Here is a 27,952-nt window from a genome sequence, read left to right on the forward strand (position 1 = left end):
TGTTTGAGCAGGCGTACATGATCGCCACCTCTCCGTGGCAGTAATACCTGTTCCAATACCTGGAATTTCAATTGTGAGATCTGATGTCCTTGTGTGATGAAATGGAACGGGATAGGTAATAATGAATTTTTGCAATGGATGGTGGATTTATGCTTGGAAATTCTGTCCTTAATTGGTTGGGTGGTCTCACCGACGTATACAAGGCCACACGGGCACTTGATCAGATAAACGACAAATGATGTCTCACAGGTGAAGAAATTGTGTATTTTATATCTCTTCCCAGATTGTGGATGTTGGATGGTATCGCCCCGTATGACATTGTTGCATTGCCTGCATTGCAGGCAGGGGAATGTCCCTGTCCTGGGATTCTGTAAAAATCTCTGCCTTGGGCCTGGGTTTGCCCCTCCGATGTCTGCACGTACTAAAGAGTCCCTCAGGTTAGTTGGTCGTTTGAAACAGGGTAGAAATGGCATTTGGAAGGATGGAATGTCTGGGTAACCTGTGCCTAGTATGTTCCAATGTTTCCTGATAGCTTTGTGGAGTACATAAGCATATGGATGGTACGTGTGTACAAAGGGGATACGATCCCTAGTAGGGGTGCGTTGGCGGGCGGGCGTTATGTGCTTCTGGTCCAGGACGGAAGTGGGGTAACCTCTCTCTAGAAACTTGTCTCTCATTTCCCGGAGTCTCATCCTTTTAAGCCGTTCATCAGTTACAATTCTGTCCACTCTTTTAAATTGGGACTTGGGGATGGAATTTTTCATGGCCCTGGGGTGGTTACTGGTAAAGTACAACAAACTGTTGCGATCGGTTGGTTTGGAGAACAGATCTGTGGATAAAGTGCCTTGTTGGTCTTTCAATACCATAGTGTCCAGGAAACTGACCTGATGAAGATCGCTGGTCATAGTGAAATTGAGGTCAGGCCAGGCTGTGTTAAGGCCCAAAAAGAATTCAACTAAGGACTCTTGTGTCCCGGCCCATACGCAAAAGATGTCATTTATATATCTCTTCCACATGATGGAATATCTTTGAAAGAGTGGGTATGGATAGACGACATCACTTTCAAAGGCTGCCATGTAGCAGTTTGCGTATGGGGGGGCCACATTTGATCCCATGGCGGTTCCTCTCACCTGGAGGTAGAAGGCATCTTGAAATAGGAAAATATTTCTGGTGAGAACTAAGTTGAGGAGGTCTATGCAGAGACTAGATATCCTGGAGTCTGTACCAGATTGTGACAGTAATTGTTGGACCGTGGTGATGCCTTGATCATGGGGTATGGATGTGTATAGGTCCTTTACGTCGAAGTAGACTAGGATGGCATTGGAGGGAACTTGTCCGATGTCTCTTAAGCCTTCCAGGAAGGCACCTGTGTCCAACAGATAGGATGGACTATGCTGGGTCAAAGGTGTGAGAAATTTCTCTAGGAAAATTGAGAGTAGTGATAGTAATGAATCGGTGGAGGCCACTATGGGCCTGCCGGGGGGTTGTTCCAAATTTTTATGTATCTTGGGCAGAACGTAAAAGACTGGGGTAATAGGAAATTTCTTAATAAGAAATTTGCTTGTTTTAGAGTCTATAACACCCGCTGTTTGGTATTTCTGGACCGTGGTCTGGATTAGTGTATTTAAACACAGCGTGGGGTCATCCGGTAGGGGTCGGTAGGTTGTTGTGTCTCCCAGTTGTCGTTCTATTTCTTTGATATAGTCATTTTTATTCATCACTACGATCGCTCCCCCTTTGTCTGCTGGTTTGATTATGAGTGATTTGATATCTTTTAGTTCCCTCAAGGCTTGTTGGTCTAATGGTGTCAAGTTCTGTTGATAGTGTAACTTGCCCCTTTCACAATCTGTACGTAACTTCTGAAAAGCCCCATCTATGAAACCAATAAATGTCTCTAGTGCATGCGTGCCGTGTGGTGGTCTGTACATGCTTTTGTTCCGTAGACCAAGTTCCTCGGCCATGATGAGTGCCCTAGTGTCAATTTGACTCTGGTACTGAATTGGTATTGGTTTGGAGAAATGCGTTTTTAATCGTAGTGTGCGATAAAATCTCTGTAATTCCATGTCCAACCGAAATGTGTTATATCTACCCAGTGGACAAAAAGACAAACCCCTTTGTAATACAGATAACTGGGGAATACTTAGGGTATGTGAAGATATATTTACCACCAAGGGGTTGCTTGGGACCTCGTTACTTGATTGTAGTCCATGTTTCTTGTGTTGCCTGCCCCGCCGCGTCTTCTTCTTTGTTGTCGTCCTGGAAGGCCTAAAAAAGGAGCAGAAGGAGAATGATGATCTCGTCTGTCCGCCTCCGAGCCTGATGTAGAGGCGTCTGAGGGGGATTTGCTGTAGTGGTAGAAGCTTTTGGCCGTAGATGAATTGTCCTGCCATCGGTACACTCTATTCAATGCGTAATCTTCCATGTCCCATGCAAATTTTGACCTTTTTCATGCTTCTGTGTCCCGTTGGTGATTCTCAATGTTAGTCTTGATCTTGTTTTGTAGACCAGCGTATTCTTCCGGAGTTACAGTTGTCTGGAGTTGGGTCTCTATGTTTTTGATTTCTTCTTTCGTCATGACAGTGGCCTTGTTTAGAAAGTCAACAGTTAGCATCATTAAATCAAAGGAACATTTGTTTAGAATTTGTTCAAACTTAGTTGTATATTCAGTATTATTCGCGAATAGGGTTGGCCGTAGCTGTACCCTCAGTCCCCTTGGGATGGGCTGGGTTTTTAGGTACTCGGTAAGTGTGGCACAATGTAGTTCCTGGTTGACAAGATGTCGACGTTCCCTTTCCAAATCTCTCCCCTGGGTTTCCTTGGGTGCGACCTTCAAAAAATCACTGTAAAAGCTTGATTGTGCAAAAATACTAGAAGTCTCCTCAGCATTATATGAGAAGATAAGAGGAATAGACATGACACTACAGTGTGCAGGTGGGGCAGGATGGTGACATGAAGACAGAATGGGAGATGACATTGGGGCCAAATGGGAGATGACATTGGGGCCAAATGGGAGATTACATGGGGGCCGAATTGGAGATGTCATTGGGGGCCGAATGGGAGATAACATGGGTGGGGGCCGAATGGGAGATGACATGGGGGCCGAATTGGAGATGACATGGGGGCCGAATAGGAGATGACTTGGGGGCCGAATGGGAGATGACATGAGGGCAGAATGGAAGATGACATGGGGGTCAGAATGGAGACAAGTGGGGCAGAATGGAGACATGGGGGCAGACTGGAGACATGGGGGCAGACTGGAGACATGGGGGCAGACTGGAGACATGGGGGCAGACTGGAGACATGGGGGCAGACTGGAGACATGGGGTCAGAATGGGAGATGTCATTGGGGCCGAATGGGAGATGTCATTGGGGCCGAATGGGAGATGTCATTGGGGCCGAATGTGAAATGACATGGGGGCCGAATGTGAAATGACATGGGGGCCGAATGGGAGATGACATGGGGGCCGAATGGGAGATGACTTGGGGTAGAATGGGAGATTACATGGGGGCAGGATGGTGACATAAAGGCAAAATGGGAGATGTCGTTGGGGCCGAATGGGAGATGTCATTGGGGCCAAATGGGAGATGTCATTGGGGCCGAATGGGAGATGTCATGTGGGCCCAATGGGTGATGACATGAGGGCAGAATAGAGACAAATGGGGCCAGGATGAGACAACATATGAGGGCAGGATGAAGACATGAAGGGTCCAGAATGGAGTACATATGGGACCATGTTGGGGGATATTATTACTGTAGGGGTTAATTATGGATATTATTACTGCTGTGATGTATTTTATTTTTGAGGATGCTGTTTTCAGTGAGGGGGTGTCCTGTTACTGTGTAGGGAGAGACTATATCACTTTTTTTTCTTCATCTGGTGTAGTGTAGAAGTTGGGGGAAAATTGGGAAATGTGCTCTGGAAACTGCTCTAGATAACTATGTTATTTTCTGCAGAAATGAGTCCTGGCTGGAAGAAATTATGGCGGTCTGTGCTGGATAAAGAAGAAAAGCGAAGATGAAGGACTTCACCTAGAGACGTCACCGGTGAGTCAGGGTGTTACCTGTACACTTACACTATACACTACATACTACATACAGGGCTCCTGTGTATAATGTCACTGGTGATCACTTTATTACCTGTACACTGACAGTATATTCAGAGCTCCTGTGTATAATGTCACTGGTGATCCCTGTATTATCTGACACTGACACTATATATAAAGCTCCTGTTTATATCACTGGTGATCGCTGTCTTACCTGTACACTTACACTATACACTGTATAGTATATTCAGAGCTCCTGTGTATAATGGCACTTATGGTAATATTAGTATTGTGTTTTTTTTTATTAATGATCATTATTGTAGTATTCAGTCACTATGTGGTGGTAATGTGTGGTCTGGTCATGGTGTGGCGGTAGATATTTCTTGTACATGGTATTATTCGGTCACTATGTGATGGTAATATGTGGTCTAATTATGGTGTGACTGTATTTCTCCCTTGTGTGTTATATTATTGATCATTTTTAAAAACTTTATGTGACGCATTCCCTTAAAGAAAAAAAAAAAATGTACCTAAAAAGAGAATTGATCAATTTAACAAATGTTTAATAGGTTAGAGTAGAGTAGGGTCCGGCCAGAAGAGTCTCTTTATCATATTGGCGGCTTAAAAAAATCTTTTGGCCAAAACAAAAGCTTCTGGCTATGTATGTAATCTGGTGTTCAATGGGAACTGTTAAAGTGTGATTGGTGAGGACATGGTGCAGAAGTGGAGTTTTTCCAAGAGTGGACGGTGGGGCTGTGGAAGGTTGAGGGGTGGAGGTGGAGCTGGGGTGCAGGTGGAGCTAAGGTGCAGCCTGGGGGTAGTCTCAAGGGGGCCCGAACATTTTGCCAGTATGGGGCCCTGAAATTCCTGGTGGCAGCCCTGACTGTTAATACCAAATATGCTGGGAGCAATCCAGTGCGCGCCTGTGTGCGGTGATGACAGCCCCTTCTTGTGCACGCTCACGCACTGGTCCTCTGCACACAGTGGGCAGCGCATGCGCAGATTGAAAGCATTGCTTGCCAATAGATGCCACTGCGCATGCTAACTGCTAAGCTACTGTGTCAGCCAATCACAGCGCTCCATCAGTGACATATGCAAATGAGCTTTTGGGACAAGGGACAGAAGCAACGTCTTTTCAGGGTAAATCTCCTAAATCTCCACTGTAGCTGGGCTTTCTATAGCAGGAGGGTGTTCAGCAGGGGCGGCTCATTATATTAGCAGGCGCCGCTCCATTCTCTTGTGATGAGTCAAAAAAATGTCTCTCTCCCTAAGTTCAAAAATTCTCATTTTATGGACTATAAATACAGCTGAGGCCCAGTAGTATGCTGGAGATGAGAGGAAGGTCTGCACAATAGAGGTGAAGTGACGCCTCAGTGATCCTCCGGTTTTTTATGACTCCATTAATCAGATTTTATTTTAAAGGAACTATAAATACAGCTCATGTACAGTGGAATATAAATATATATAATTATATATATAGGGGAGAGGAGGTCTCCACAATAAAATAAAAGTAATAAAAAAAGAAATCTACAGATGTGATGTGACGAACACTGGAGAACACTGAGCACAAGGCATATATAGAAAAAACTTTATTGAAAATAGAAAAATCACATAAAAAAGAGCATATTCCAAATATGTGCAGGTTGCGGAACATATTAGTATACAGAGATAGATAAAAGAATGGCCATGGTCACACTGCAGCGAAGAATAGGGAATACCCGTAATAATAAATAACCGGAACAACGTCCTAATATAAGCTGCAAATACGTAGGTACTCACAAGACACAGTCCCAAAAATTCCTATATATATATATATAGTAAGGAAGTAGATTAGAGTAAGAGCAATGAGTAAATGATTATAAGAACCGATGAGAATATGGATAATATATATGTAAACATATAGACAGTTCAAAAAGGTGTCAGGCATAAAACGTTTAGAAATATCCAAAGTATATGTATTGTCAGATATCAATGACTCCCTGATATAGTCACCAACGATTGGTGACAGAAAGGTAGGGGAGAAAACAAGGGGATCTGCTACTTTGGATCTAATCCTTATAAACAGGGAGGAAATGGTTGAGGAGGTAAAGGTGGCTGGGACCCTAGGAGGCAGCGATCATGCTATTATAGAATTTTGGATAACTAGAGGAGGAAGACATGTGAAGACTCAAACTTCAAGGTTAGATTTTAGAAAGGCAGATTTTAAGAGACTCAGAAAGAGAATAGGAGGGATCCAATGGCTGGATGTCCTTAAGGACAAAAATGTCCAGGAAGGATGGGAAATTTTTAAAAATGAGATTCTCAAAGCACAATCGTTAACAATCCCGAAAAGTAGGAAGAATGGGAAGCATTTAAGGAAACCAGGATGGATGAACACAGAACTTAAACACATACTAAAAAGAAAGAAAGAAATGTTTATTAAATGGAAAGAGGGAGGCATATCTAAAGAAGATTATAATGCAGTCTGCAGATCCTGTAGGGCACGTATCAGGTTAGCTAAAGCTGACAGTGAATTAAGGCTTGCAAGAGATGTCAAAAGCAATAAAAAAGGATTTTGGGGGTATGTCAAAAGTAAAAGAAAAGTCAAAGATGCTATAGGATTTTTACAGGATGAAAATGGAGAAATGGTAAGAGAGGATGTTGAGAAGGCCGAACTTTTTAATTCCTATTTTGCATCTGTTTTCTCTCAGAAAGAAAATGTAACATCAACTGATTTTCACTGTCCTTTTAAAGGAATAGAAGAATCCAAGTTATCTGTAAACAGAAAGATTGTGAGGGAATATTTAGCTAACATAAATGAGTTCAAGTCTCCAGGTCCAGATGAATTACACCCCAGAGTACTGAAGGAGATCGTAGAAGAAATTTTAGAACCACTCTCCATAATCTTTGAAAATTCTTGGAGAACAGGAGAAGTCCCAGAAGACTGGAGAAGAGCAAATGTTGTTCCTATCTTCAAAAAGGGGAAGAAGGTGGACCCAGGGAACTATAGGCCGGTGAGTCTGACTTCTATACCAGGAAAGATCTTTGAACAAATTATTAAACATCATGTATGTAAGTACCTGGATAAGAATGAAGTGATTAACCAGAGTCAGCATGGGTTTGTAACTAACAAGTCATGTCAGACTAACTTAATTTCCTTCTATGACAGAATCACTGACTGGGTGGATCAGGGAAATGCTGTAGATATAGTATATCTTGACTTCAGCAAAGCATTTGTCAAAGTATCTCACACCATCCTTATTGAAAAAATGACCAAGTATGCAATGGACCAGGCAACTGTTAGGTGGATTCATAACTGGCTTAGTGATCGGACTCAAAGAGTGGTTGTAAATAGCTTCACATCCAGCTGGATGAATGTCTCAAGTGGGATACCACAGGGCTCTGTCCTGGGACCTGTATTGTTCAACATCTTCATCAATGATTTAGATGAAGGAATTGAGGGTAAACTGATTAAATTTGCTGATGACACAAAGCTAGGAGGGATAGCTAATACTAGAGAAGAGAGAGAGAGGATTCAAAAAGACCTAAATAAACTGGAGCAGTGGGCAGCAACCAACAGAATGGTTTTTAACAGGGAAAAATGCAAAGTACTACATCTGGGCAATAAAAATGAAAAAAGCATATACAGAATGGGAGGAATAGAGCTAAGCAACAGTACATGTGAAAAAGACTTAGATATACTAATAGATCATAGACTGAACATGAGTCAACAGTGTGATGCAGCAGCAAAAAAGGCAAATACAATTCTGGGATGTATTAACAGAAGCATACAGTCTAGATCACGTGAAGTCATTATCGGTCTTTACTCCTCTTTGGTCAGACCTCATCTGGAATACTGTGTACAGTTTTGGGCACCACATTTTAAAAAAGACATAGACAAACTGGAACAAGTTCAGAGAAGAGCGACCAGAATGGTGACTGGTCTGCAAACCATGTCCTATGAGGAACGGTTGCAGGATTTGGGAATGTTTAGCTTGCAAAAAAGAAGACTGAGAGGAGACTTAATAGCTGTCTACAAATATGTCAAGGGCTGTCACATTGTAGAAGGATCATCTTTATTCTCATTTGCACAGGGAAAGACTAGAAGCAACGGGATGAAACTAAATGGGAGGAGACACAGATTAGATATTAGAAAAAACTTTTTGACAGTTAGGGTGATTAATGAGTGGAACAGGCTGCCACGAGAGGTGGTGAGTTCCCCTTCAATGGACGTCTTCAAACAGAGGCTGGACAGACATCTGTCTGAGATGATTTAGTGAATCCTGCTTTGAGCAGGGGGTTGGACCAGATGACCCAGGAGGTCCCTTCCAACTCTACCATTCTATGATTCTATGATTCTATGATTCTATGATTGCTCAGGAAGGGGGAGGGAGAGGTAGGAAGGAGTGGAGGGGGTGGGCGAACAGGGCAGGAGCGAGCAAGTGTGGGACCTGCAAGCCTCAACGCGCATTTCGCGGGATTGGCTTTGTCAAAAGGCGTCGCAATTCAAAGCACCGGCGTCTTTTTTAAATATACCGCTCGATTGGTCACATGTCCGATCATGTGACCGGAAGAAGATGGCCGCCGACCGGAAGACGTATACGGCGCATACACGGGGACCGTCACAACATCCCATTCCCCGCCGCGTCCGTCATGACAACGGCGCAGCCCCAGAAGTGCCAAACAGACAACGTCCGGAGCAGCGCCGGCACCATGGAGACAGACGCGCGGGATCGCAGGAGGGTGAGTAGCCCCGCGCATGCGCGCCGCCTGCCCAGAGGGCTGCATCCAGCTTCCACCGTAGATCCAAGTCCATATTTTATGTACGATCACATCACATGGGAGTACATGTCTCCTAGATTATAATCAGTGTGCATACATCTAAAACAATAACAGGCATCCAAATACATATAGTTAAGTACAAGGACTAGGAATTTAAATTCCAAGGCAGGGAGTGAGCAGCCGAGGGGGCAGAGTCCGTAGGAGTCAGTCAGCCATTCATTTTCTTTTTTTTCTATAGAGATTGGAAGGGGTTTCAACAAGATGGAAACATCAGAGCTGGTATAGGGACCACAAATGGAAAAACACTAAATAGAGGGAATATGAGAAAAAAGAAAAGTTAAAATCAAGAATGTTAAAAGTAAATATTAAAATGAGCAGACCACAGGAACTCGCCCCGCCACTACAAATATACAGAGCAGGGGCTACAGGAGAGCAGAGATTCAGTACCAAGAATATTGGATTATATATGATACAGGGAGAGATCAACTGTCCCTGAGTCAGGGTTGGATATAACCCTCCAAGAATATCAGATAGATAATAAAGGGAATAATAGTTCAACTGAGGCACAGAGCAACACCGTTAGATGTCATAGAAAAGGTGAGAAGCCTAGATTTTCATTCAGACCCCGTGGTGCCAGGGTGTCAAGAGTGATGATCCATCGCGCCTCCTTTTGTGCCAGGAGGCGTTTAGCATTCCCACTCCGGGAGCCAAGGCACACTTTATCAATCCCCCGCACTTTAAGTGAGCGGGAATCACAGTGTCTTCAGCTCCCGGGGATCAGTGGCCGTTCGTGCTGCGCCAATGTCCCGAACATGTTCCCGAACTCTGATTCGAAGCTCCCTAGTTGTTAAGCCATTGTATATCAATTGGCACCCACATGTGGCAAGGTAAACCACGTGTGTGGTGCCACAGGAGATAAAATGGCGGATGTCAAATTGGCGGGAGCCATCAGAGTTGGGGAATGATGTACAACGAAGGACATTGGCACAAGCAACACAATGGCCACATGGGAATGAGCCCACCGTGGGACCACGGGATCCAAATGGATTAGGCCGGAAGGGGGCTTAGTGGCTCGCAACCAAAATGTCCCCCAACGTATGAGAGCGTCATGGTACCATGAGTGGGAAATCACCTATCCGCTCCCGCAGGGAGGGCTCCGTGTTAAGTATACCCCAATGTCGAGAGAGGATCCGCCGCATAGCTCCCCACTCATGATTGAATGTGGATATGTAGCGGATCCTCTCCGATGTCCCATGCTTGGGCACCATAGAGGGGTGGATAAGCTGATCCATAGGAGTTTCTTGGGCTCTCCTATAGCCACGACCGATACATCGATTACTGTAGCCACGTTGTTTAAAACGCTCAGCCAGATCTGCGGCGCGGTTCTCAAAGTTAGAGTTGGTGGAGCAAATCCGCCTCATCCTGAGGAACTTGCCGACCGGGACAGCTCTGATGGTCGAAGGATCATGGGCCGAAGTGGCATGTATCAGGGAATTTACTGCAGTAGGTTTCCTATACACATCAGTCTGGATCCGGCAGTCAGGATCCACCTCAAGGGTGACATCCAGAAAGTCGATCCGTATAGAGCAGTGATTTTCAACCTTTTTTGAGCCGCGGCACACTTTTTATACTTAGAAAATCCTGGGGCACACCACCAACCAAAATAGCACAAAATGACACTAAAACAGTCATATTATACATATAGTTAATAATATAGATTCTAAATTTATTTTACTCACTCAGTGTGAAACCTGGGCCTGTTTCGATAAACACAAAAGGGATATCCTTGCAGGAATGGTGGAAAGACACATATGAAGCTCTTCCTCAACAGTTCTCAGTTTCTCCCTGTTTTTAGTTTTTATCGCAGTCAAGCTTGAGAAGCCCAGCTCACATAGATATGTGGTTGAAAATGGGAGCAATGTCAAAATAGCTTTGTTGGCCAGAATGGGGAACTCCTTGGCAACAGATAACCAAAAACTGTCCAAAGGAAGATCAGCAAACTTTAGCTTTAAACCGCGATCTTGCTTCAGTTCAACGAGTTCCTCTTGCTCCTTTAAAGTCATGTCCTTTCCAGCAACGGATAATGAGCTGTATGGGTCCCTAACCCAGTCAAGGCATTCTGTGAAGGCTGAAGAGAAATAGAACGATAACTTCTCCTCAAGAGTTTTCAAATGTCTGCCAATCGCTTCGCACATTGCAGCAGTTGTAACGGGTCTGGGAGGCGAAACCTCTGAGCTACTATACAAGGGGGCAGTCCTTGTAAGGGAGCGGGTGGCAACCAGGGAAGACGGGCAGGAGATAACAGCAGGTGACCGGGACAGTCTCTGAGTGAACGGGCTGGAGATCACGGCAAGTGACCGGGGCAGTCTCTGGATGAACGGGCTGATGGTCACGGCAAGTGACCGGGGCAGTCTCTGAATGAACGGGCAGATGGTCACGGCAAGTGACCGGGGCAGTCTCTGGATGAACGGGCAGGTGGTCACGGCAAGTGACCGGGGCAGTCTCTAGGTAAAGGATTGGTACGACCTGTGGCGGCTGATGATAGACGTGAGCTCCCAGGTGAGCAAGCGAGAGTCTCTGGATGAACGGGTGGTCACAGCATGTGACGGCGGAGCCTCCAGGAAGACCAACAGACAGGTGGCAGATGAGCGCTCCCAGGTGAGCGGGCAGAAGTCTCTGGACAGGCGGGTGGTCACAGCACGTGACGGCAGAGCCTCCAGGTAGGCTAGCAGACAGGCAGCAGATGAGCGCTCCCAGGTGAGCGAGCAGGAGTCACTGGACAGGCAGGTGGTCACAGCACGTGACGGCGGAACCTCCAGGTAGACTAGCAGGCAGGTAGCAGGTGTGTGCTCCCAGGTGAGCGGGCAAGCTGGTCCTTAGACAGACTGACAGGAGTTGGAAGGCAGACCGTCGGACCTCAGGCAAGCAGGCAGGTGGCTGATGTGCGCTCCCAGGTGAGCGGGCAGGCTGGTCCTTAGACAGACTGACAGGAGTAGTAAGGCAGACCGTCGGACCTCAGACTAGCAGGCAGGTAGCAGATAATCAGGCAGGAATCTGGCAGGTAACTGGCAACGGGACCTGAGGGCTGAAGCAGAGTAGTGAACAGTGCAACAACATTGCTCGGGCACCTCCATTTTGGAGGAGGTGCCTTATATATGGTAAAGTCCTCCGGCCATTGGCCGGGGACGCCTTAGGACGGCGCGCGCGGCCCCTTTAAGAGGGAGGGAGGGCGCGCGCCCTAAGCACAGTGGCCGGGAAGGAGCGCGCGCTGCCAGCAGAGCGGGAGAAGGACGCCGGGCACGGAGCAGAGCGGTGAGGGGAACAGCGTCCCTGCCTAGCAGAGGGCAGGGACGCCGGCACTACAGTACCCCCCCCTTTAGGCCCCCCCTTTTTTAGGCCAGATAGAAATTTAGCTAGGATGAGAGGGGCATGGATGTTCTCCCGGGGCTCCCACGTTCTCTCCTCAGGACCAAACCCCTTCCAATCTACCAGAAAAAAGGTCTTTCCTCTTACCCTTTTGGTGGCAAGAATGTTCTCTACCTCAAACTCGTCCTCAGCAGAAACCGGAGCAGGAGGCGTACCTGTAGACTTGGAAAAAGAGTTAAGCACCACGGGTTTGAGGAGAGATACATGGAAGGAGTTAGGTGTTAGAACCTTGCTCTTAGTGTTTTTTCCTTTGCTGGTCACATGACCTTGTTGGCCTATTTAATCCTGCTCCGCCCTTCTGGCTTTGCTGGACTTCATTGTATATCTACTTTCTAGCTAGCCTGTGCTCTGTGTCTTGCTCTGCTTAGTTTGCTTGGTCTACTGACCTCTATGTTCTATATATTTTGTTTGTTCGTCCGTCTGCTACTATTTCTGTTAGGAGGTGTCCCATATTCATCTCAGTCCTTAGTACTTGTAGGGATTCCCTCCCCACATCTATAGGTCTCCGTACAGACTAGCTTAGGACTTTAGCAGGTCTGATCGCAGGATCAGGTTCCCTGTTACATCGTAGGGATTAAGCTGAGTTCTATCGTAGGGACAGATCTCCTCTCTTTCCTTAGCTCTGGTAGCAGAACATAACAGTAAGTCCAGCCAGCAAATTGTCTAAGGAAAGATTTTTCTGTTCCATCATGGTGTCGGTTCAGGATTTGGTTCATCGCCTGCAGGGACTCTCTCTGGAGGTGGCCGAGCTCCGTCAGCACGTGAGTAACTGTCCTGGAGCACATTTCTTGGAGCCTAAGGTATGTTTGCCGGATTTATTTTTTGGTGAACACCGAGAATTTTTTTCATTCAAAAATGCTTGCTTATTGTATTTTTGTTTAAGACCTAAGTCCTCTGGGGATGAATCCCAGCGCGTAGGGTTCATAATGTCACTTTTGCGCAAAGAGCCTCAGGAGTGGGCCTTTTCTTTGCAACCTAGTGATACATGCTTCAGATCAGTGGATAGTTTTTTTTCTGCTTTGGGACTATTATATGATGATCCTGACCGTGTCGCATCAGCTGAGACTGAGTTGAGACGTTTAAAACAAGGATCAGGTAATGTGGAAAAATATTGTACTCATTTCCGTCGTTGGTCTACTCAAACAGGGTGGAACGATTCTGCTCTGAAAAGTCTATTTCTTGCTGTGCTCAGTGAAAGGGTTAAAGACCTGCTAATTGCTTATCCTACACCTGAAGATTTGCAACAGGCTATGCAATTAGCTATACGGGTGGATAGGAGACTGCGTGCAAGGGTTAATGAGAGCAAATCCTCTGCTATGTCAGTTTCTGGTTATGAGAATGTATGTACTAACAGTGGTGAACCGATGGAGATTGGATCGGTGGCACCTCGCTCTCAAGAAAAAGACCGTCGATTTTTTGAAGGCTTGTGTTTCTATTGCGGAAAATCTGGTCATTTGATTAAAGGCTGTGAGCTTCGTATGAAGAAAGAAAAAAAAATGGTCAGTCATGCCCGTATTGCCTGTTTAAATTCCAAGGGTGTATTTTTAGATGCTTCCACATTGCTCAGGAAAAACTAATGGAATTTCGGGTGTTTGTCGATTGTGGGTCTACTCTGAATGTTATTGATGGGGGATTCGTGGAAAGACTCAATTTAAAACCTGAACCTTTATCATCCCCCATTGCTGTGGTTTCTGTGGATGGTTCCCCTTTGAAGAATATTACTCTCAAGGTCTGTGAATTTCCTCTCACTATTAATGGTGTTCACCATGAGAAATTGGATTTGGTAGTTTTGAATAACTTGCCTTCTCCAGTAATATTGGGATTGCCCTGGTTAAAATTTCACAATCCTGTACTGGATTGGTCTACCAGTGAAATTAAATCCTGGAGCCATAAATGTTATGACAAGTGTTGTAATGGGCGTATTGCAGCTTTGGATAGGGGAGAATTGCCTGTTCCTATTCAGGATTTTTGGAGAGTTTTTTCTGAGAAGGAATCGCAGGTTTTGCCTCCCCATAGAGACTATGATTGTTCTATTGAATTTGTCCCTGGAGCGACTCTTCCTAAAAGTCGTTTATTTAACCTTACTATTCCTGAGAGGAAGGCTTTGGAGGAATACATACAGACAAGTTTGGCCGCCGGTCACATTAGGCCCTCTAAGTCTCCTGTGGCGGTTGGATTTTTTTTTGTAAAAAAAAAGGACGGCGGTTTACGTCCTTGTCTGGATTTTCGTGAGATTAACAAAATTACTGTACGCAATCCTTACCCACTGCCATTGATTCCTGATCTGTTTAACCAGTTAATGGGGGCCAAGTGGTTCTCTAAAATTGACCTTAAGGGGGCATACAATCTGTTGCGCATGAAGGAGGGTGACGAATGGAAGACTGCTTTTAACACTCCTGTGGGTCATTTTGAGAATCTGGTTATGCCTTTTGGTCTTACTAATGCTCCTGCATTTTTTCAGAATCTGATTAATGACATCCTTAGACCTTTGATCGGTAAAAATGTGGTTGTGTATTTGGATGACATTTTGATTTATTCGCCGGATCTGGAGTCTCATTGGCGGAGCGTGCGTGAGGTATTACAGTTATTAATGGACAATTCGCTTTTTGCTAAGCTGGAGAAATGTGAGTTCGCTGTACAGAGAATTAGTTTTTTGGGCTACATTATCTCCAGCAAAGGTTTTGAGATGGATCCGGTTAAGGTTCAGGCTGTGCAGGAATGGCCTAGGCCTATTGGTTTGAAATCGATACAGAGGTTTTTGGGTTTCGCCAATTACTATAGAAAATTCATAAATTTTTTTTCTAGTATTGTCAAACCTCTGACTGATCTCACCAGGAAAGGTGCTGATGCGGTTCAGTGGTCTTCTGAGGCCATTGAAGCTTTTGTGTATCTCAAGGAGAGGTTCACCTCTGCTCCCATCCTTATGCAGCCTGATGTTACTAGGCCGTTTTTGGTTGAGGTTGATGCTTCCTCTGTGGGGGTTGGCGCAGTATTGTCTCAGGATAACGGGGATGGATTACATCCCTGTGCCTTTTTTTCAAAAAAATTTTCGGAGACTGAACTGAATTACGATATTGGTAATCGGGAATTATTGGCTATTAAACTCGCATTTGAACACTGGCGCCACTTCTTGGAAGGTGCGGAATTTCCCGTTCAGGTTCTTACGGATCATAAAAATCTGATATATCTTGATGCTGCCAAGCGCCTGAATGCCCGTCAGGCTAGGTGGGCACTGTTTTTCTCGCGGTTTAATTTCTCCGTTACTTACATCCCTGGTACTAAGAATGTTAAGGCGGATGCCTTGTCTCGCAGTTTTTCTCCCATAGTCGGTGCTGAGAAAGAGGAGAACATTTTACAAGAAGGTGTTGTGATAGCTGCTTTGGACTCCGTTTTGGAAAATGAGATTCTTAAAGCACAGGAGAATGCCCCTTCTAACACTCCTCATGGGAGGTTGTTTGTGCCTGGGACCTTTAGGAGAGATTTGTTTGTTGAGTGTCACGAATCTCGGTTGGCAGGTCATCCCGGAATCTCTGAGACCAAGAGACTGGTGGGTCGCAGTTTTTGGTGGCCTGGATGGCAGAAGGAAGTCATTAAGTGGGTGCGTCAATGTACTATATGTGCTAGATCTAAGTCCTCACATACTCCTGCTGCGGGGTTGCTTTGTCCTTTGGAGGTTCCCAGTGCTCCTTGGACACATTTGGCTATGGACTTTATAACTGACCTTCCCTCCTCTGAGGGTTTTACTGTCATCTGGGTGGTCGTGGACCGTTTTAGCAAGATGTGTCACTTGGTTCCTTTCGTCAAACTGCCCTGCGCTAAAACTCTCGCTAAGGCCTTTGTCAAGGAAATTGTCAGACTTCATGGCGTTCCTACTGACATTGTTTCTGATAGGGGTCCTCAGTTCGTGGCTCGTTTTTGGCGTGCCTTTTGTGATAGGTTGGGAGTTCATTTGTCGTTCTCGTCCGGATATCATCCTGAATCTAATGGCCAGACAGAAAGGAAAAACCAGGATGTTGAGCAGTTCTTGCGTTGTTTTGTGGCAGACAATCAAGAGGGGTGGTCTGAGTTTCTGCCACTTGCTGAATTTGCTCTGAACAATCATACATCTTCTTCTGCTGGTTGTTCGCCTTTTTTTTGTTGTTCTGGGAGACATCCGTCGTTTGGGTCGTTCTCCAAGTTGGGATCTGCCGTGCCTGAGGAGGAGAATTTTTCCGGTGATTTGGAGAGAGTTTGGACGGATGTGCGTGGTAATCTTCAGGAGGCCAACAGAAAATCTAAAGACTACTTTGATAGGAAACGACAGGAGGTTTTGTTCGCTGTTGGTGACATGGTTTGGTTGTCCTCTAGGAATCTGCGGTTGAGGATTCCTTCAAAGAAATTGGGTCCCAAGTTTGTAGGGCCCTTTAAGGTGCTTCAGGTTGTCAACCAATCTGCTGTTAGGTTGGAGGTTCCTACCTCCTGGAGAATTAATCCGGTATTTCATGTCTCTCTGTTGAAAAAAGCTGTTGTATCGGATTGTGACGCCTCTGCCTCTGTTCCTCCGGTGGTGGAGGACGGGGAATATGAAATTTCTCGCATCCTTAACTCTAGACGGTATAGAGGTAGTTTGCAGTATCTTGTGGCCTGGAAAGGTTTCGGTCCCGAGGATAACTCTTGGGTGAGGTCGGATGATGTTTCCGCGTCCAGACTTATCAGAGCGTTTCACAGGAGATTTCCTGATAAGCCTGGTCCTAGGGGATCCGGAGGATCCTCTTAGAAGGGGGGGTACTGTTAGAACCTTGCTCTTAGTTTTTTTTCCTTTGCTGGTCACATGACCTTGTTGGCCTATTTAATCCTGCTCCGCCCTTCTGGCTTTGCTGGACTTCATTGTATATCTACTTTCTAGCTAGCCTGTGCTCTGTGTCTTGCTCTGCTTAGTTTGCTTGGTCTACTGACCTCTATGTTCTATATATTTTGTTTGTTCGTCCGTCTGCTACTATTTCTGTTAGGAGGTGTCCCATATTCCTCCCAGTCCTTAGTACTTGTAGGGATTCCCTCCCCACATCTATAGGTCTCCGTACAGACTAGCTTAGGACTTTAGCAGGTCTGATCGCAGGATCAGGTTCCCTGTTACATCGTAGGGATTAAGCTGAGTTCTATCGTAGGGACAGATCTCCTCTCTTTCCTTAGCTCTGGTAGCAGAACATAACATTAGGGATCCGTAAGTTGGCCGGGAGTTTCAATTTATAGGCCACCGGGTTGATCTGACTGATGACCTCCAGAGGACCGATGAACCGAGGCCCTAACTTGTAAGAAGGTATCTTGAGTCGAACATATTTAGATGAGAGCCAGACTTTATCTCCTGGACGAAATTGTGGAGGATCCAGGCGTTTTTTGTCAGCGTGTCTTTTCATACGCTCGGATGACAGAAGGAGTGCGGACCGGGTACTCTCCCATATGGAGGAAAATTTGCTAACGAGAGATTCCGCAGCCGGGTTGTCCACAGAGGTGGAGACAGGAAAAGGAATCCGAGGATGCTGACCAAAGACTACAAAAAACGGGGATTTGGAGGAGGATTCGCTCTCGTGATTATTATAAGAGAACTCGGCCCATGGTAGGAGATCCACCCAGTCAGAATGGTGGGCATTAACGAAGTGCCGGAGGTAACTGGTCAGGTTCTGATTGATCCGCTCCACTTGACCATTGGACTGTGGGTGGTAAGCGGAAGAGAAGTCCAGGGTGACGTCTAGTAGTTTACAAGTGGCTCTCCAGAAACGTGAGGTGAACTGTACCCCACGATCCGACACGATGTGGAGGGGCAGGCCATGAAGACGGAAGATGTGGCGGATAAAGTCTTTAGCCAGCTCGGGTGCAGACGGAAGGCCTGGCAGGGGAATAAAGTGAGCCATCTTGGAAAAGCGGTCAGCGACCACCCAAATGACCGTACAACCGGCAGAGACGGGGAGATCAGTTATAAAGTCCATTGCTATATGCTGCCAGGGGGCAGCAGGTACAGGAAGCGGAAGGAGGCGTCCGGCTGGCAGATGTCTCGGGACTTTGTTGCGGGCGCAGGACACACAGGCAGAAACAAAGTCTATTATGTCCTTGTGCAGGGTAGGCCACCAATAGTGCCGGGCAATAAGCTGGAGGGTCTTTTTCTGACCGGCGTGGCCAGCTAGTTTAGACGAATGGCCCCAGTGTAGGATCTTCTCCCGATCAGGTACTGAAACAAACGTCTTACCGGGAGGGAGACGATTTAGACTCACGGGAGCCACCTGCATTACTCTGGCGGGATCGATGATATGTTTAGGTTCTTCCTCGAGATCGGACACCAGAAAGGATCGGGACAAGGCGTCTGCTTTGACGTTTTTGTCAGCCGGGCGAAAATGAAGAACAAAATCAAAGCGAGCAAAAAACAAGGACCACCGGGCTTGGCGCGGGTTAAGTCTCTGGGCATGCTGGAGGTAAGCCAAGTTCTTGTGGTCAGTGTAAATTATTACCGGATGAAGAGCCCCCTCGAGTAGGTAACGCCACTCCTCCAACGCCAGCTTGATGGCCAATAACTCTCGGTCTCCTATGGAATAGTTGCGCTCAGAAGAGGAGAAGAGTTTGGAGAAGAAGCCACAAGTTACCATTCTCCCGGAAGATGATTTTTGAGTAAGTACCGCTCCGGCTCCAGAGGAGGAGGCGTCAACTTCCAGGAAGAACTGCTTGTTGCCGTCCGGGCGATGCAGCACCGGGGCGGAAGAGAAGGCCTGTTTTAGGGAAAGAAAGGCCTCCTCTGCTTCGGGCGGCCACTCTTTGGGATTAGTACCCTTACGGGTGAGCGCGGAAATTGGGGCAGTCCGGGAAGAGAAGTGCGGGATGAAGAGGCGGTAATAGTTGGCGAAGCCCAGGAACCGTTGAATAGCCTTCAACCCCTCTGGTCGGGGCCATTTCTCGATGGCAGACAGTTTCTCAGGATCCATTTGTAGGCCGGTCTGAGAGATAATGTAGCCCAGAAACGGAAGCGAGGTCTGCTCAAAGAGGCACTTCTCATATTTAGCGTAGAGATGGTTCTGCCTGAGCCTGAGCAGGACCTGACGAACATCCCTCCGGTGAGTCTGGAGATCCGGAGAGAAGACCAAGATGTCGTCCAGGTACACCACTACGCAGGAGTAGAGAAGGTCCCGGAAGATGTCATTGACCAACTCTTGAAAGACGGCAGGAGCGTTACAGAGGCCAAAGGGCATTACCAGATATTCATAGTGGCCGTCCCGGGTGTTGAATGCCGTCTTCCATTCATCCCCCTGACGGATACGAACCAGGTTGTACGCCCCACGGAGGTCCAGTTTGGTGAAGATTCTAGCCCCCCTCAGACGATCAAATAACTCCGGAATGAGCGGAAGGGGGTACTTATTCTTCACCGTGATCTGGTTAAGGCCTCTATAGTCTATACAGGGACGGAGAGAGCCGTCCTTCTTTTTGACGAAAAAGAAGCCTGCTCCCGCCGGGGAGGTAGATTTCCGGATGAATCCCCTGGCCAGATTCTCCTCAATATATTCGGACATCGACCGGGTCTCAGCAGTGGATAATGGATAAATACGCCCACGGGGGGGAGAAGTACCAGGTAACAGGTCGATAGGGCAGTCGTATGGTCTATGAGGGGGTAGTGTCTCTGCCTCCCTTTTATTAAAGACATCAGCATAAGACCAATAAGGAATCGGAAGTCCAGGTAGATTAGCTGGGGTAGGAGAAGGACGGACGGGATGAACGGGAACCAGACAGGTCTTATGGCAGCCCTGTCCCCAGCGAAGGACCTCTCCGGTCTGCCAGTCAAGAACGGGTGCATGTTTCTGGAGCCAAGGTAGGCCTAGCAAGAGGGCGTGAGAGAGTCCAGGCAGAACATGGAAGGAGATACTTTCAGAATGCAGCATTCCCACCTGCAGAGTAATGGATTCGGTGATGAGTTGGATGGGGCGTGGTAAGAGCCCCCCATCCACGGCAGCAACAGACAAGGGTACAGGCAGAGGTTTGGTGGGGATGCGGTATTTCTCTACCAGGGACTGTGAAATAAGATTCCCGGCTGCTCCAGAGTCCAGTTGGGCTAGTTCGAAATAACGGTTCTCCCCGTAGACGATTGAAACTGACAACAGCAGGGATGGAGAGGATTTATTCTTGTCTAGGTGGACCTCTCTGAGCGAACCTAGACACGGGCGTTTCCCGACCTCTCCGGGCAGGCACGGATCCGGTACTCCTTACTGCCACAGTAAAAGCAGGTCCCCTCGGCACGGCGTAAGTCCTGACGGGTCTTGACCATCTTGGTCTGGTCGACCTGCATAGGCTCAGGAGGGTGTACCTGGTTAGAGACAGAAGGAGTGACGGGTTTCTGAAAAGTAGGAGCTAGACGTGGTAACCTCCTCTCACGGGTGACCTCTCTGGCACGCTCCTGGAACCGTAGGTCAATCCGGGTGGCAAGAGTTATTAGGTCATCGAGAGTGGTAGGAATGTCCCGACCGGCAAGTTCATCTTTAATACGGCCGGACAGACCCTCCCAGAAGACGGAAACCAGAGCGTCGTTATCCCAGGCCAGCTCCGAGGCAAGGGTACGGAACCGTATGGCATATTGGCCCACGGTGAGACTTTCCTGACGGAGGCGTAGCAACGATGATGCGGATGAGGTCTTCCGTCCGGGTTCGTCGAAGACTTTCCGGAAAGCCGTGAGAAAAGCAGGCAAGTTGGACACCAGGGGGTCTCCTCTCTCCCATAGAGGATTTAGCCAGGCCAGGGCCTCCCCGGTGAGATGGGACATGATGAATGCAATTTTGGCTCGGTCGGAGTTAAACTGGTGGGACAATAGTTCAAAGTGCAGGGTGCACTGATTTATGAAGCCCCGAGCCTGGGCTGAGTCGCCTCCGAAGCGAGGAGGTGCAGAAAGCCGAGGTCCGGGGTAGGATATCATGGTGTTAGCGGACAGCGGAGCTGCCGGATTGCGAGACATGGCACTGGCGGAGGTTGTTGGTGGAGCAGTCAGAGTGTCCAGGCGAGTATTGACATTCCGCAGGTGACCCAGGATGGACTCCTGTTGGGACCTTTGACGGGACAGTTCATGACACAGGTCCGAGAGCGAGGGAACTTGGGTGCCACCGGGTTCCATGGCCTGAGCAAACTGTAACGGGTCTGGGAGGCGGAACCTCTGAGCTACTATACAAGGGGGCAGTCCTTGTAAGGGAGCGGGTGGCAACCAGGGAAGACGGGCAGGAGGTCACAGCAGGTGACCGGGACAGTCTCTGAGTGAACGGGCTGGAGGTCACGGCAAGTGACCGGGGCAGTCTCTGAATGTACGGGCAGATGGTCACGGCAAGTGACCGGGGCAGTCTCTGGATGAACGGGCAGATGGTCACGGCAAGTGACCGGGTCAGTCTCTGGATGAACGGGCAGGTGGTCACGGCAAGTGACCGGGGCAGTCTCTAGGTAAAGGATTGGTACGACCTGTGGCGGCTGATGATAGACGTGAGCTCCCAGGTGAGCAAGCGAGAGTCTCTGGATGAACGGGTGGTCACAGCATGTGACGGCGGAGCCTCCAGGAAGACCAACAGACAGGCGGCAGATGAGCGCTCCCAGGTGAGCGGGCAGAAGTCTCTGGACAGGCGGGTGGTCACAGCACGTGACGGCAGAGCCTCCAGGTAGGCTAGCAGACAGGCAGCAGATGAGCGCTCCCAGGTGAGCGAGCAGGAGTCACTGGACAGGCAGGTGGTCACAGCACGTGACGGCGGAGCCTCCAGGTAGACTAGCAGGCAGGTAGCAGGTGTGTGCTCCCAGGTGAGCGGGCAAGCTGGTCCTTAGACAGACTGACAGGAGTTGGAAGGCAGACCGTCGGACCTCAGGCAAGCAGGCAGGTGGCTGATGTGCGCTCCCAGGTGAGCGGGCAGGCTGGTCCTTAGACAGACTGACAGGAGTAGTAAGGCAGACCGTCGGACCTCAGACTAGCAGGCAGGTAGCAGATAATCAGGCAGGTAACTGGCAGGTAACTGGCAACGGGACCTGAGGGCTGAAGCAGAGTAGTGAACAGTGCAACAACATTGCTCGGGCACCTCCATTTTGGAGGAGGTGCCTTATATATGGTAAAGTCCTCCGGCCATTGGCCGGGGACTCCTTAGGACGGCGCGCGCGGCCCCTTTAAGAGGGAGTGAGGGCGCGCGCGCGCGCCCTAAGCACAGTGGCCGGGAAGGAGCGCGCGCTGCCAGCAGAGCGGGAGAGGGACGCCGGGCACGGAGCAGAGCGGTGAGGGGAACAGCGTCCCTGCCTAGCAGAGGGCAGGGACGCCGGCACTACAGCAGTATTGTCATCATGCAGTTTCTCGGTGAGTGGGAACATCTGAAGGTTGCCACCCTGCACATGTTGTTGCCAGAGCTGCACCTTTAAACGGAATCCGTTCATTTTATCAGTGCTTGTAAGCAGGTTTTCATTTCGACCTTGCATCCGTGTGTTTAGTTCATTCAGATATTGAAATATATCAGCCAGGTATGCCAGCTTTGCACACCACTCATCACTTGCAAGCAGCTTTGAATAATCGGACCTCTCGTTTGTAAGAAATATTTTAAGTTCCTCTCGCAACTCATACACATGGGCCAGCACTTTGCCGCATGATAGCCACCTGACCTCCGTGTGGAGCAATAAGATTTTATGTTCCGCTCCCATTTCTGTACACAAAGACGCAAATAAGCGACATCTCAAAGGTCGCGTCTTCACAAAGTTCACTATGCGCACAACATCATCCAACACAGGAGCTAGATCTGCTGGTAAGGTCTTTGCAACGAGGGCCTCACGGTGCAAGAAACAGTGGGTAGCAAGAACATCTGGGTTTCTTTCTTTAACCCTACTTACAAAACCTTTGATGCGCCCGACCATGGCTGCAGCTCCATCAGTGCAGACACCTGTGCAGTTTTCCCATGTAAGTCCACTTTTATCAAGATATTCCGATGTGACTTGGAATATTGCCTCTCCTGTTGATTTTTCTGTCAGTGCCTTGCAAAATAGGAAGTTTTCTCTAATGGCTTCACCATCCACAAAACGCACATTGGCCAACAACTGACAATGTCCACTGATATCTGTCGACTCATCAAGTTGCAAGGCAAATTTCTTACTGATGCGCACCTTTTCCAAAACAACTGTTTCAATGTCCGCAGACAAGTCATCAATCCGTCTGGCAATTGTGTTATCAGAGAGAGGCACTTTAGCTATCTCTTTAGCTGCTTCAGGGCCAAGCATCTCATTTACAATAGCTTTACAAGCTGGTAGTATTAATGTTTCTGCCACAGTGTGGGACTTTTTTGATTTAGCTATGAGTTCAGCAACAAGGTAGCTAGCTTTGAGGGCTCTCTCATTTACCTTTGTACTTTTTCTCAAAAAAGTTGCCCCTTTCTCATTGTTTGTACGTAAGCGTACAAAATACTCCATCGGTTTATTTTGAACGGAAGGGTGTTTCGTTTGGAGATGGCGTTTAAGTTTGTTTGGCACCATAGCGCTATTGGAAAGCTTCTCACCACACACCAAGCACAGTGGTGTTGGTGCTGTCGCATCCCCAGTGGAAGTAAATCCAAATGAAAGATAGCTTTCACTGTATTGCCTTGAGCTCACCGTCTTGTCTTTTTTCTTTTGTCGAACTCTCATACTAGGTCCTTCATTTGGGTTAGAATTGTGTCCAGGGTCCTGTTCGGCATTTGCCTTTTCCATTCTCAAATACTTCTCCATCACTGCTGAGATAGTGTGCGCAGCCACACACTAAAATAGAAGAGTATTACATTATCTGCCACACTTAAAGGACCTCTGCTAGGCATATTTCATTCCTGAGGGCTTAAAAAGCAGCTCTCGTGGTGACAAGAAGCTGATTTAAACCCCCCAAGAGTGAACTTCGCGAGAGCTGTATGTGTGTGATAATAACTTATATTACTACGGTCTGCATTTCCTGCTTGAATTGACACTAGTGACGTAGCACTCAGCTTTCTCTATAAGTAGAATAGAGCCGGCTGCCAAGTGCTACGCCACTAGAGTCAATTCAAGCAGGACATGACTGCTGAAGAACGGTACTAATATCATTTATTATTCCATACATACAACTCTCACGGAGTTCACTCTTGGGGGTTTTAAATCAGCTTCTTACCACCACAAGAGCTACTTTTTTAGCCCTCAAGAGTGAAATATGCCTGGCAGAGGTCCTTTCAATAAATTATCTCTTTTAAAAAAGTGAAATAAAAAAGGATAACCCCCTCATATATTCAATCCCATGTAACCTCATAAATACAGTCCCACGTATATGAGCACATGATTATCAGCATCATATACTGTGGTGATGTGCACTGTACAGCGCCACAGTATATGGTGCTGATTATTATGTGGCTCATATACTGCAATATAAAGGGGTACAATGAGAAGTACTATGGCCATGAGGCCAGAGTACAAGTGCCAGCTCATATACTCAGCATATGAGCTGGTACTTGTAGTACTCCAGCCTCATGACTATAGTATTTCTCATTTTACATTTCTCATTGTTATATGCAGTATACTGCTGGAGTACTAAAAGTACCAGCTCATATGCTGAGTATTCTGCCAACAGTTCATATACTCAGGCAAAAGCTCATATAGTCAGCATTATTGACGGGCATTACCTTGGCGGCGGGCAAATGCGAGAGTCTCTCTGCTCTCAGGATGACGCGCCGGCCTCGGTGACGTCATTAAGTCGCGCCAGGTTCAAAGCTTGCGCATGTGTTATTGTACACGTCTCCTACATTGTAAGAAGGCGTGACTGCGCATCGAGCGCATTGCCGGGAAACGAAACACAGGGGGCACCATAGTTTGGGGAACTTTCCCCGTGGCACACCCGACCATGTGTCGCGGCACACTAGTGTGCCGCGGAACACTGGTTGAAAATCACTGGTATAGAGTGATGGGCATAAGTAAGTCGTATCGCATATGTGTTGGAAATCAATCGCAGCATGAAATCATCAAGCTCCTCCACCGTCCCCTGCCAAAAGAATAGAATGTCATCTATATATCTCATCCATGACACGACCCGGTCCGCGCCCCGTATCCCCTCGTCGCCAAAAATCTCCCTCTCCCAAGTGCCCAGGAAGAGGTTGGCGTACGAGGGGGCACAGGCCAGCACCCATTGCCGTGCCACTCCTTTGGATATATATAGTGTCTTTGAAGAGGAGGTCTCCACAATAAAATAAAAGTAATAAAAAAAGAAATCTACAGATGTGATGTGACGCCTCAGATAGATAGATAATGGGTAGATAGACAGAGAAAAGGACTATGATATGCCATGGACCTCCATAGCCCCCACCCTAAATGTGCCCCCATCCATTGTTCCTACAGTCCCTATTTCCTATTGTACACTTGCTTTGGCAAAATGAATGTGAATTTAGTTCGGCCAATAAAGCTAATTTGAATTTGATATATAATGGATAGATAGATCCATTTATCATTCGGTGCATATCTATATATCTACCAATGTATCACCTATCAAGCTGTTCATTATCTTTTATCAGCTTACTGTATATACAGTGCTGGCCAAAAGTATTGGCACCCCTGCAATTCTGTCAGATAATACTCAGTTTCTTCCTGAAAATGATTGCAATCACAAATTCTTTGGTATTATTCTCTTCATTTAATTTGCTTGCAAGGAAAAAACACAAAAGAGAATGAAGCAAAAATCAAATCATTGATCATTTCACACAAAACTCCAAAAAAGGGCCGGACAAAAGTATTGGCACCCTCAGCCTAATACTTGGTTGCACAACCTTTAGCCAAAATAACTGCGAACAACCGCTTCCGGTAACCATCAATGAGTTTCTTACAATGCTCTGCTGGAATTGTAGACCATTCTTCTTTGGCAAACTGCTCCAGGTCCCTGATATTTGAAGGGTGCCTTCTCCAAACTGCCATTTTGAGATCTCTCCACAGGTGTTCTATGGGATTCAGGTCTGGACTCATTGCTGGCCACCTTAGAAGTCTCCAGTGCTTTCTCTAAAACCAATTTATAGTGCTTTTGGAAGTGTGTTTTGGGTCATTGTCCTGCTAGAAGACCCAAGACCTCTGAGGGAGACCCAGCTTTCTCACACTGGGCCCTACATTATGCTGCAAAATTTGTTGGTAGTCTTCAGACTTCATAATGCCATGCACACGGTCAAGCAGTCCAGTGCCAGAGGCAGCAAAGCAACCCCAAAACATCAGGGAACCTCCGCCATGTTTGACTGTAGGGACCGTGTTCTTTTCTTTGAATGCCTCTTTTTTTTTCCTGTACACTCTATGTTGATGCTTTTTGCCAAAAAGCTCTACTTTTGTCTCATCTGACCAGAGAACATTCTTCCAAAACATTTTAGGCTTTCTCAGGTAAGTTTTGGCAAACTCCAGCCTGGCTTTTTTATGTCTCGGGGTAAGAATTGGGGTCTTCCTGGGTATCATACCATACAGTCCCTTTTCATTCAGACGCCGACGGATAGTACGGGTTGACACTGTTGTACACTCGGACTGCAGGGCAGCTTGAACTTGTTTGGATGTTAGTCGAGGTTCTTTATCCACCATCCGCACAATCTTGCGTTGAAATCTCTCGTCAATTTTTCTTTTCCGTCCACATCTAGGGAGGTTAGTCACAGTGCCATGGGCTTTAAACTTCTTGATGACACTGCGCACGGAAGACACAGGAACATTCAGGTCTTTGGAGATGGAATTGTAGCCTTGAGATTGCTCATGCTTCCTCGCAATTTGGTTTCTCAAGTCCTCAGACAGTTCTTTGGTCTTCTTTCTTTTCTCCATGCTCAATGTGGTACACACAAGGACACAGGACAGAGATTGAGTCAACTTTAATCCATATTAACTGGCTGCAAGTGTGATTTAGTTATTGCCAACACCTGTTGGGGGCCACAGGTAAGTTTCAGGTGCTGTTAATTACACGAATTAGAGAAGCATCACATGATTTTTCAAAGGGTGCCAATACTTTTGTCCACCCCCTTTTTTAGGTTTGGTGGGGAATTATATCCAATTTGGTTTTAGGACAATTCTTTTTGTGTTTTTTTCATTGAAGACAAATTAAATGAAGAGAATAATACCAAAGAATTTGTGATTGCAATCATTTTCAGGAAGAAACTGAGTATTATCTGACAGAATTGCAGGGGTGCCAATACTTTTGGCCAGCACTGTAGCTAGCTGCTATCCACTGTGACAGAGTCACTGGTGTGGTATATAAGGGGAGGTATGTGTCGCACAGGTTGCTGGCCTGTGTGAACTGAAACCAGTGGACTTTCTGCCAGCATGTTATATGCTGATGGGTTAACTCACTTAAAGGGCGTGGTTTCAGGGGAATGACAGTGATGGGAGGGACGTCATTCCCGATACCTCCGGCTGTGGCTGAGCATCATTTAAATATTCTGTCCTGTGTTTTTTTCCTTTGAGTTGTGTTTGGAGAGGCGAGGTCTCCAGACTGGACAGCCATAGCTCAGGAGGAGCTGAAGGTTGGACATAACCTGTGTAGACGACCCGCACACACGTATATGGACTGTGCTACAGTTTATCTTTTGTTTTGTTGTTTAGCCAAGTAAGGCTGTATTTATTTTGCTGGAGTGCAGAGCTTTATGCTGTTAATAAAGCCTGCAAAGAAAACCCGGGTTCCTGAGTCTACTTCCGGAAGTGGCCGAGCGAGTCGTCCTACCACACTATTAAATATCAAATATATCTATATCTTCACTAACTGCCTTCACCATGC

General features: G+C 47.0%; 1 long non-coding RNA gene across 11 annotated transcripts in view; it reads left to right on the plus strand.

Moving 5' to 3' along the window:
* LOC141161581 (uncharacterized) overlaps window positions 1-27,952 on the plus strand; it is a 239,147-nt gene that overhangs the window by 143,145 nt on the left and 68,050 nt on the right. For 9 of the 11 annotated variants that reach the window (XR_012250652.1, XR_012250644.1, XR_012250654.1 and 6 more), the window contains 2 exons: window positions 3,956-4,045; window positions 6,735-7,037. The exons of 1 other annotated variant lie outside the window; for it this stretch is intronic. This is a non-coding gene — a long non-coding RNA (uncharacterized lncRNA). The remainder of the gene's footprint in view (window positions 1-3,955; window positions 4,046-6,734; window positions 7,038-27,952) is intronic. One more of the 11 variants, XR_012250646.1, reaches the window with a different exon arrangement.

This window comes from Phyllobates terribilis, unplaced genomic scaffold, assembly GCF_046119375.1.
Source record: "Phyllobates terribilis strain yellow unplaced genomic scaffold, ASM4611937v1 Scaffold_9__5_contigs__length_417890890, whole genome shotgun sequence".
Lineage (NCBI taxonomy): Eukaryota > Metazoa > Chordata > Amphibia > Anura > Dendrobatidae > Phyllobates > Phyllobates terribilis.